The sequence below is a fragment of the Zingiber officinale genome, chromosome 5B (genome assembly GCF_018446385.1).
Source record: "Zingiber officinale cultivar Zhangliang chromosome 5B, Zo_v1.1, whole genome shotgun sequence".
Classification (NCBI taxonomy): domain Eukaryota; kingdom Viridiplantae; phylum Streptophyta; class Magnoliopsida; order Zingiberales; family Zingiberaceae; genus Zingiber; species Zingiber officinale.
In genome coordinates, this window is record NC_055995.1 from 40,889,365 (window position 1) to 40,896,323 (window position 6,959).

At 38.4% G+C, this 6,959-nt stretch overlaps 1 non-coding gene across 1 annotated transcript; it reads left to right on the forward strand.

Annotated features, from left to right (window-relative positions):
• Positions 1–3,205: 3,205 nt before the first annotated feature.
• Positions 3,206–3,311, forward strand: LOC121988056. Its single transcript, XR_006113818.1, has one exon. It is a non-coding gene; the product is annotated as a small nucleolar RNA R71 (small nucleolar RNA).
• Positions 3,312–6,959: the final 3,648 nt, after the last annotated feature.

Genomic DNA, 6,959 nt, shown 5'->3' on the forward strand with positions numbered 1-6,959 from the left:
GTAGATCCACACGGCCTTGTAAGGCTTCTGCTCTGGTGCCAAACTCCACACGGCCCGAGCTCCATACCAGTGCAGGGCCGTGTGAGGTACACGGCCTGGTGACTTCTCCCTTTGTTTCCTCTAAGTCTTGCCCAAAGATGTAGATTCTTCACCAAATCGACTCCTGTGTACAGAAAAATGCACAAAAAGCAGATCTTCGAACCAAAAGAGTAAATATGCTAAAAGGAAAGCTGGAAGTATAAAAATGCATAGATCAAGCATGCTCAAAGTATGTAAATGTGCGTAAAAACATGCATAAAAGAGTATGTAATCTACGCACATCACACCCCCAGACTTAAACCTTTGCTTGTCCTCAAGCAAAATGCCGCAGTCTAAATTCATATGTTCTACAACACATTCATAAAACCTAGTGCACTTTCCTAACTCTATCAAAAAGTTTCATTAACAAGCATGATCATAGAAACAAGTAAAGTATGGTTCAAGCATAAGAATCTTGTGCACAGTGTAAAAGTAACTCAAAACTCTTTAAGTTTCAATCCATGTCCTAGTCAAGTCGTCATCAAATTTTAATTCCTAGTGTTTCCAGTGAAAGACAAGTAACCAGTGATAGGCACTTACTCACCATTCACTTGGTTCATATTTCTCAACTAACCCAAGGTCTCAAAGGTGTGCTCAATCTCAAGGGAAGCTAAGCAATCATTTCCCCAGTAACCTAACTCGGTCTCAAAGGGGTGACTTGCTAGATTCCACTCATGACAACTGTTTTTTATATCCCTTATTTTTTTTTTTTATAAGTGTTTGCATTGTGCAAAACTTATTCACAAATGTAATTTTTAGCACACATGTTGGGATATTTTGATTTTTCCAAATGAGCTTTAATGATTTGAGCCTCATCCAGTAACCAAAATGAAAGTTGAGAAATCACCATGGAAACCAAGTACTAAGCAAACAAGATGAATCATGACTATTTCAATGACATCAACTATTCAAGCATCAAGCACAAGTGTAGTGAAGATAAAATCCTTAAGGTTGAACCAAAACTAAAACTCATCACCATAAGATTCTCAGCTTATTAATGCTTCCCAAGATAGAAAAAAGAACTACACAAAGTTTACTACTAGCATCATTTGAACACCATGAATCAAGACAATGATCGTGCTAACATTTCACTTGAATCCAAGAAAGCATATAAGTGAAGATTTGATGTTCTCAAGATGTATGCCACAAAAAATCAAAACATAATGCAAGACATAAGCAAAAACAAAAACAAACAAAGCAAATCAAATGCATCTAATGCATCCCCCCAGACTTAAATTTTTCATTGTCCCAATGAAAACTAAAAACAATGTGGAGGAGATTTTAAGAGAAGTTACCAAGTGATGAGCTCCAAATGGTTGACATTCATGTTTTTAAAGATACTCCTCCATCCAATACTCACATTCCTCCACAACTTTGAATTCTACAACAATAAGATAGATAAGAAAAATTAAGTAGAGGATACATGTTTATTATAAAGAGAGAGCTAAAGACATAAAAGAAAATAAGGAAAATGAACTTGGGTTGCCTCCCAAGAAGCGCTTGTTTTTTAAGGTCATTAGCTCGACCACCTGATTAGATTCATCTAAATCTTGCTCTTGGAGGGGTAAGATACTTTAGAACCCTCCTACCAAGGGCTCTTATTATGGAGGGAGCTTTCATCAAAGGAGCTACAAAGTAAAGTATAACTCTCTCCATCTTCGTCTTCTTGGAAATTTTTTCAGGTGGTCGAAGACGGTTCAGATTGAGCTTCCAATTATTGGCCCATGTGAAATCTGCACATCCAAAAGAAAAACAAATCTCCCACAAGCATATTATATAGTATAGAGCTAGAACCATATCAAGATAAGATGAATAAGTAATAAAAACTGAATCACATCCAACAAAGTCAATTATAGGTACCTCCATAAAGTTTTCCAAAAGATCACAAGAAATACTAACCTTACTTTGCTGAGAAATACCTGAAATTTCTAAACATGTAAATGTGACTTCCTCTGAATCAAATGATGGTTCTGGCTCTAGCTTAGGTGTTGATGATATCAATGATGGTGATTCTTGAGACTCTACTAGCTCTGTATAAGTCCCTACACATTGTTCCACAAAATGATCAATTCTTAGATCCTCTAAGGGTTTTCTTGACAAAGGTGGTGATCCTTGAGATGCTTCTTCCACAACACAGCTCCCTACACATTCTTCCATATCATCATCATCAACACATACATCAAAAAATAAACCAACATCTATGTCCTCAATAGGAGAATCAATAACAAGAGGATCAATAACTTCACTTGCAGTTTTAAGTTGATCTACCACATCACATTCATCATCTGAAAATTCAATGTCACTATAACACCTTATACAATTTTGAGGTAGATCTGAAAACTTATTTACCACTACATTATCAATAAAATCCTCATCTGAAAAATCTTCATCTTCATATATATTCAAAAATCTACACTCAACCATATTAGTGTCACAGGATTTGCCGAAGTCTTTATTTTCATTTACCCCCACTAACCTTTGTGGAAAAGGAACCCTTAGTGAAGGTCCCGGGAAAGACTGAACTCCCTTTTTCCCAAATTCCCTTTGAGCTTTTGGAGGAGGTCCAACTTGCTTATCTAATGTTGGTGTGATTAATCGTTGAGGGAAAGGTACTTCTGGCCTTTGGGAACTTCCTAGATAAATGGAATTGAGTTCTTGTGATCTTCTATTATTCTTCTCCTCAATTCTAAACATGTCATTCTTCAGAAGTTCTTCATGATTTTTGCCACTTCTCAACCCCACATCATCACACTTTTCATTGGATCCTGACTGTGTAGGAGGGGGATCTTCTTTAAACCATTTTGAAACAATACTATCAAGCTTTGCCCCCAAATGTTTGAACTCCTCACTCTGTGACTTGTGAATTTCAACATTTTTAGGTGGTTGAATTTCATTTTGTTTGACAGGCTCTCTTACATTTATGGCTTTCACTTCTTGAATATCTGAGGAAAATTCCATCCAACTTTTGTTCGACCATTCATGGAGGTTCAATGTCACTTGATCAATTAACGAATAAGCTTCATCTACACTTTTGTCCATAAAAGAACCTCCAGCTGATGAATCCAATAAAGTCTTGTCTGAGAAAGAAATTCCCCCATAGAATATGTGCAAAATCAACCATTTTTCAAAACCATGATGAGGGCACTGTCTTTGAAGACTCTTGAATCTATCCCATGCTTCAAATAATGATTCTCCATATGCCTGAGAAAAATTTGTTATGCAATCCCTCATATACACCGTTCTACTTGGAGGGAAAAAATGATTCAGAAATTGCTTCTCCAATTGTTCCCAACTTGTGATGCTTTGAGGACAGAGAGAATATAGCCAAGTCCTTGCTTTATCCTTGATACTGAAAGGAAATGTCATCAATCGAACTGCATTTGCTGATACTCCTTCGCATTTCACCAAATCACAAATCTCTAAAAATGTTTCAAGATGCAGATAAGGACTTTCTGATACTTCTCCTCCAAATTTGTGACCTTGTATCATGAAAATTATCTCTTGGTCTAGTTGGAAACTTTCTGCTTCAATTTGAGGTTGCACAATGGGAGATAAAAATCTTGCAGAAAAGGGTGTAGAAAAATTTCTCATGGTCCTGCTTGACATGTTAGTGCTCATGGATTTTGAAGAAGAAAAAGAAAATTATCAAGAATCAAAAACAAGAAATAAAATGCAATATGAAAAGCAAGAAAGCAAATGCAGAATTTAAATTGCAAGAAAGAAAGTGCATAATGAAAACAAGAAAGAAAAGATAAAAGGAAAAAAGAAAAATATCTAGATTAATTCATAAGCTAAAAATTGCAAGATATGTTTACAAAAGAAAAGAAGAAGGAAACAAGATCAAAAGAGAAAACAGAAAAAAGTTAAATTAGAGTGCTAGAAATCAAGAATGCAAAGTTAGAATTAGAATTATAATTGCAACAAAAAGAATTGTCAAGAATGTTATTCAAGAAAAGAAAAGCTTATAGAAATAGAGTTCTAAAAAAAATTAGTTACAACTATGGAAATGTAAAGAAAGAAAAAAAAGCTATGTTTAGTCTAACTCAATTGATAATTCCTAATGTTATAGCGCAGTCCCCGGCAACGGCGCCAAAAACTTGTTACGCTCCGCAAGTGTACGGAAATGTCGCAAGTAATATAAAAGATTATCATATCCACAGGGACTGGAATAAGCACTAGAAATGTCTCAATGCGAATTAGCTAAACAACTATCCAATCGTTTAAAATGCAAAGTGAAGGTAAACAAATCTAATATTATAGATGAACAAACAAGAGTTTAGTGTTTTGGGTTATGATAAGGGAGATTCTAGGAGTTTCGGTTTCTTTGTAAGATTTCTTGAATGAAAATGGTTCACCAATTCTTATCCCTCAATTGCCAAACTCTTGTAGAAAGTTGCCGGTTCTCTCTTGCAATAGATAACCGGCTAAGGACTGAGAAATGTATCTAAACATGATCAATTAGACGTGAACCTACGTTGTTCTTACACAGAAGCACACCTATTACTATGCCTTCCTCGGATATCAACATAAAAGCCCACAACTTATTAATCTGTCAAGATACAAGGAACTAATCACAAAATCCATCCTACTCTCTTGAATATTCCTATTTTCTCTTCAAGATTATCTCTCAAACGTCCTTACACGGGCTTGCACCTGTCACGTGGATCCCTCGTATGATCGAGTGAGTGTTTATCTTTACAAAGTCCACAAGAAATCCAAACAATCAATCAAGAATGAGAATTAAGCACAAATCATCATTACTCACTCAAGATCTAATTGATACAAGCAAGACAATGTCATTGAAACAAGAAAATGACAAATCCATAAGAGATTACATCAATCCATCATACAAATACTCCCTTAATCCTAGAATACAAGATCTACTCCATTAATCGAGGAAGAATATCCGAAGAAATGAAGATTACAAGCATTTCTTAAATTCCCAATCCAAGAAACCAAGAAAAGGGGGAAAGAGAAAACTTATCTACGGAGAAGCCTCGTCTTCGGATCCAATCCTCGCTCCGGAGTCGAAATTGTCAAGAACTCCCTTAGAATCGCCCAGAAATCCTCCCAAGAGTGGGAGGAAACCACCAAATCTTGCCTTCTCCCAAAGGGGGAGAGATCCCCTTTCAATTCATGAAGGAGGGTTTAAATAGAGGAGGGAATCGGGCGCCACACGGCCCCGTGACACGACCGTGTGAGATTCACACGGCCATGTCCAGTTCCTTCTCTGCCAAAGCTGCACGGCCGTGTGACTCACACGGCCAGGACCCTTCTGCTCTCTGGAAATGCTACACGGCCGTGTGGTGCACACGGCCACAGCCTGCTTGGTTTCTGGAAACCTCACACGGCCGTGTAGATCCACACGGCCATGTAAGGCTTCTGCTCTGGTTGGCTTCAAATCTTGACACGGCCGTGTGAGGTTCACACGGCCATGTCATCTTCCTCTTCTGTTGGTGCCAAACTCCACACGGCCCGAGCTCCATACCAGTGCAGGGCCGTGTGAGGTACACGGCCTGGTGACTTCTCCCTTTGTTTCCTCCAAGGCTTGTCCAAAGATGTAGATTCTTCACCAAATCGACTCCTGTGTACAGAAAAATGCACAAAAAGCAGATCTCCGAACCAAAAGAGTAAATATGCTAAAAGGAAAGCTGGAAGTATAAAAATGCATAGATCAAGCATGCTCAAAGTATGTAAATGTGCGTAAAAATATGCATAAAAGAGTATAATATCTACGCACATCAATTTGCCACCTCATTTGTGAGTTGGCATTAGGAGGACTAATGATGATGTGCCACATCACTAGCACATGTGTGTGCCTCATAATGGAGGTTACAAACCTCTTTCCCATTTAATGTGGCCTGCCACATTAATTTTAAAGGAGTTACAATTGTGGCCGGCCACACAAAATGAATAGGGAATGAATTTTTCATTCAATTGATTCATTCAACTCTTCTTCCTCCTTGAGTTCCTTCTTCTCTCCCTCTCCTCTCCATTGCTGAGACCTTCTTGGAGTGCTAGCACACTCTAAGGTTCTCCCTCCATCGATTTGTTCGTGTGGATATTTCTAGAGGGTTGTCTACTTTGACAATCTTGAGATCCGACACTTTGGACGAGCGAGATTTGCAAAAGGCACGCATCAAGGGTAAAACTCGTACTCTAATGTAGATCTAGAGTTTGTAAACTCGTACTCGTAGTTTTTTTGAAATTTTATTCTCCGCATGGATCCGGTGGCGGGGGTTTCGGGGTTTCGGCGACGCGAAAAAGTGGTTTTCACGGCCCGAAAGACCCAACAACTTAAAATCTAAATCTTTTTGAATTGACCTAACTTAAACATATTTGTCAAATATCAAAAAGGGAGAGATTGTTGGTGCAATCGACCACCAAGGTTTTAATGTCAGACAAATATGTTTATGTATGTTTAATTATGGAGCTGATCTAGGGTTGTCCTAGTTGAAGGCTAGGCAAGGAGAGAAATCTTGGTATATCATGGAAGCCAGGTGGATAGGTCTGGAGGACTTGATCCCTGGGTAACCGAATACTGAGTCCTAGTTGTAGGCTAGGTAAGGGAAATCTCAGTATATCGTGGAAGCCAAGTGGATAGGTCTGGAGGACTTGATCCTTGGGTAGCCGAATATTGAGTCTTGGTGAGTGAAGCCAAGTGGAGAAAATCCTAGGGGGTGGTAACCTTAGGTAACGAGAAGTCTTGGAGGAGTGAACTCCAAGCAAGGTTGATCAGATGGTTTTTGGTCGACCGCGCACGGTCGACCGGACCAGCGGATCTTGGTAAATCTAGGTTTGGGTTTACTATTGTAATCTGTATTACTATTATTATTGTTGGCTAATGTAGTATTGCAGGAAAAGTCCTAGTGGATCGGGCG